General features: G+C 42.4%; 1 long non-coding RNA gene across 1 annotated transcript; it reads left to right on the plus strand.

Moving 5' to 3' along the window:
* The first annotated feature begins 2,191 nt into the window (after positions 1–2,191).
* On the plus strand, positions 2,192–2,777 carry LOC123964274. The gene is made up of 3 exons (XR_006823391.1): positions 2,192–2,290; positions 2,451–2,552; positions 2,645–2,777. It is a non-coding gene; the product is annotated as an uncharacterized LOC123964274 (long non-coding RNA).
* The last annotated feature ends 1,765 nt before the right edge of the window (positions 2,778–4,542 follow it).

Raw genomic sequence — 4,542 nt, forward strand, 5'->3', positions numbered from 1 at the left:
CAAGGTTGAGGGTGTGGTTAAAACAGTGAGTCGGTTCATGAACACTCTGAGAGAAGCCAATGGAATCTAACAAAGAGATAAACGCAGTACTAAAGCTGTCATTCTCAACGTCCACATGAATATTAAAATCCCCTACAATAATAACTTTGTCCGTTTTAAGGACTAAAGTTGACAAAAACTCTGCAAATTCAGATAAGAATTCAGAATACGGGCCAGGTGCTCGGTACACTATAACGAAGAGAATTGGTTGCAGTGATTTCCAACTTGGGTGCGAAAGACTAAGAACAAGACTTTCAAATGAGTTATAGTTTGGTTTAGGTTTAGAGCTGATTAGTAGGCTAGAGTGGAAGATAGCTGCAACTCCACCTCCTCGGCCTGTGCCTCGAGGAATGTGAGTATTAATATGACTGGGAGGGGTGGATTCATTTAGGCTAACATATTCTCCATCACCCAGCCAGGTTTCAGTAAGACAAAATAAATCAATATCATAGTCTGATATTAGTTCATTTACTAGAGCACTGGGTTTGAATCCCACTGAGGTCACATAAATCTGAACAAGCAAAATAAACAACAATACATACATGTATATTAAACACATAGTGATAGTAAAAGGTATTTTAACAATAGAGAAATAAATCTTAAAGTTCTGCAGGTACTTTGTATGAACATGATGTGAAACATGTTCCAGATGTTTTGTTGTTGCTCAGTCAGTGTCAGATGTTTCTACAAGTCGTGTGCAGCCACATGAAGCGCCGCAGTTTAACCTGATCACAGTTTTCACAGTGAAGTCGCTGTTTTTCAGCAGATGAATGAAGACAAAGTTCAGTGTGCTTCACTGGTTCTGTTTCTGACAGTATGAAGCATTTGAAGTGAACGTTTGATTGTTGTGGTCAGTTTGAGTGAACACGGGCTCTCAGCGGCGATGGCGGTGGTGTGATGAGAGTCCAGCTGGGCCGCACCGACACAATCTAACATTGTAATAAACAGAGCCTGGAGATCCACTGAAATGCAGCCTCGAAGGTCCAGAAAAAGATAATGTTTAAGTTCTTTCATGATATTATGATACAATATCTTGATCTCTATTCTGTATATTGCTGTTATCAGTGTTATTGGTAGTTTGGGTTTGGGATAGTGGTTTGGGTGTACAGTCCTGTAGACAGTCTCGTCGTCACAGCTCTCTCTCTGGCTCCTGGCTGTGTTTGTGTCTCTGTCTGATCAATAATCTGGTTAATGTACCGCTGATGCATCAGCACACTGAGGGGTCTCAGAGGTTTGCAGCTGCAGTGATTTGTGCACGTTTAGACATGAGCTGAACTCTCAGCTGTGTTTTTCCCTCTGAGGAAGGAATTTCTGACTCGTCTGCAAGGCGGTGTGACAGAGCTCACATAGACAACAGGAAGAGTCTTTCTGCCCCCACAGATCCTCTCTGTAAGCTTTTCTGTTAGATGCCCCCCCCCCTCCAATTTGTCAAGTGTAGAAGAAGAATGAGAAGAAGAAGAAGTGAGAGTAGAAAGCCCTGGAAGTTAAGAGCCTGGTGTGAAAGTAGAAACATGTGTTAAATATTGACAGTAGCAGCACGTGTTGGGAGGTCCAAACGTTTACACTACTGATCACTTTTTACTCAGTAAATCAATCTTTTTTTTGTGTAGCACTTTTCATACAACAGCAATGTAACTCGAAGTGCTTCCCACTGTAGAAACAAAGCCAAAAAAAAAAGACAATAATGTCACCTCCACACACACACACACACACACATATACAGATTTAAAGTCAAAGACAATAAAAACATGAGGTGAGGAAACTAAACTCAGAGGAAGAGGAAGGTATTAAAAGAAAAGTAAAACAAAAGATAAATATACAGTATATACACTGTATAAAATATAATAAAACAATGTATCAGTAAAACAGACTGAAATGTGATTACATAGATGAATAAATAAATGAATGAATTAACAGATTAATAAAATAAACACACACATTTATTAAGGACTAAACACCCAGTGAGCACGATGGTGGTAAAAGTAATGACGGTCTAACAACTAGATATGGACACGCCTTGAGTTCATGAACACGAGACACCTCATTTGATATTTTACTAAAATCTACTGTTAATCAAATGATTAGAAGCCACGTGACTCACTGTGAAGGCAGATTGAAGAATACCCGTTACCTGTGTGTGTGTGTGTTTCCAGACGAGGTGGTGCTGAAGTTTGAGGACGGACGTGTACGAGCGAGGAACGTGCTGTATGATACGCTGCCTGTCGTCATCCACGGGAACGGACCAACCAAGGTACGGACCTGTCAGAGCAAACCAACCAATCAGTGACATCCTTTCATCTGACACTGCACGGCGTATCGCAGTGACATCACCAGACTTCCTCATGTCTCATGTCTTGTCAGCCACGTTCTTCTTCGTGAGCCGACTGAGTCATGACTTGTTTGTCTTCCAGCTCCAGATCAACTACCTGGGTAACTACATCCCCAACACGTGGACGTTTGAGAGCGGCTGCACAGTATGTCACGAGGACCTCCGCCCGCTCACAGCTCTTAAGGTCTGATGACAGTTTAATCAATAACCGTCGATGTTGGTTCCTGAATAGGAGTAGTAAGGAAGTTCTCCTCCTGGATGCTTCTTTTCCAACAGGAGAGCGAGTACCCGCTGGTGCTGATTGGCATCTTCATCCAGCAGCCCACGCCCTTCGTCTCAGTGTTCTTTGAACGTCTGCTGAAGCTCCAGTATCCCAAGAACAGGCTCAAACTCTTCATTTACAACCAGGTAACAAACTGTAGAGGAATTTTAAAAAGGATGAATGGGAGAAGAGAAGGAAACCAGGCACATCTCATAGACATAATGCATCCCTAGCCCCTTACCCCGATCCTTACCTGATTCAGACCTGAAGCCTAAAACCAAGTCTTGACGCTCAATCAGCCCTTTAAACTAGTGGGCTCCAGCATTTTGGCCCCTATTCTTTAGACTCCAATGCTACGTCATATTGGAATCTATTACTGTCCATAAGTTGTACTCTAATCTGTGGAGCCAGTAAGTTCTTGTAAGACTCAACCTTGTAAGATTCCCAGAGAACACTGATATCTGCTCGCCTGACGCCTGAGCTGCTGTCTCGATCTGATCAGCCGAACTGTCGTCTCCCTAACAAGGACAGAGTAATAACTAGAGCTGGAAGATCAGTGAACACTTCAGCTAACTCTAAGCTACACCTCTTACCTTTCCGTTAAATCAAGCCCCCTAAGAATATCCTTTAACACACACACACAGTGATTTGATTTTCATGCAGACAGGAAGTGGCGTGACATTTCAGTATGCACTTTCACTAAAAACTTTTTTTTTTAAAGAAATTTGGCTGAAACTCAGTTCAGCTGACTGACTCCATGGCAACATAATTTATTTATTTCAGGTTTATTAAACAGTGACAATACACACTAATAATACATAAATAAATGTACAGGTCATGTCACACCTAAAAAGGATTAAAATAGTACATGCAGATTAAGCCTGATACAATAAAAATGAAAAAACTGAACTAAAAATTGACCGAACCAAAATAGAAACAAGAACAATTCAATTCAATTCAATTCAATTTTATTTATATAGCGCCAAATCACAACAACAGTTATCTCACAGCGCTTTTCATAAAAGAGCAGGTCTAGACCGTACTCTATGATGCTATTTACAGAAGCCCAACAGTTCCCACCAAGAGCAAGCACTAGGAGACAGAGGCAAGGAAAAACTTCCTTTTAAGAGGCAGAAACCTCGAGCAGAACCATGGCTCAGGGTGGGCGGCCATCTGCCTCGACCGGTTGGGGGTGAAGGGAGAGAGAGAGAGAGAGAGAGAGAGAGAGAGAGAGAGAGAGGCAGCCTACACAATATACACACAGAGGTACAGACAGTAAAGGTGATGTTGCTATAGACTAAATGAAAAATGCTACAGATATTTATAATAGTGTTAATGGTAACAATCGTAATGTTAATGATTATAATAACAATAATAACAATAAGACTAGTAAAAATAGTCGTTGCAGCAGAGGGTGTCGAGCAGGAACACGGGGGCAGCAGGTGACCCGCAACCACAGATCCAGACTCCACAGCTCCATAGCCAGAAAACCTGCAGGAAGTGATAGGAGAGAGGAGAGAGACGAGAAAGCACAAGACTACCGGAAAGGGGAGAAGTTGTGTTAGTAACATGCAATAATGGGATGAGGTTGCATACAGAGGGAGAGAAAGTAGAGGAGAGAGGAGCTCAGTGCATCATGGGAAATCCCCCGGCAGTCTAGGCCTATAGCAGCATAACTAAGGGATGGTTCAGGACTCACCTGAGCCAGCCCTAACTATAAGCTTTATCAAAGAGGAAAGTCTTAAGCCTACTCTTAAATGTGGAGATGGTGTCTGCCTCCTGAACCCAAACTGGAACCTGGTTCCACAGGAGAGGAGCTTGATAGCTGAATGCTCTGGCTCCTAGTCTACTTTTGGAGACTCTAGGAACCACAAGTAACCCTGCATTCTGGGAGCGCAGTGCTCTGGTGGGG

The sequence above is a fragment of the Micropterus dolomieu genome, unplaced genomic scaffold, assembly GCF_021292245.1.
Source record: "Micropterus dolomieu isolate WLL.071019.BEF.003 ecotype Adirondacks unplaced genomic scaffold, ASM2129224v1 contig_1466, whole genome shotgun sequence".
NCBI lineage: Eukaryota > Metazoa > Chordata > Actinopteri > Centrarchiformes > Centrarchidae > Micropterus > Micropterus dolomieu.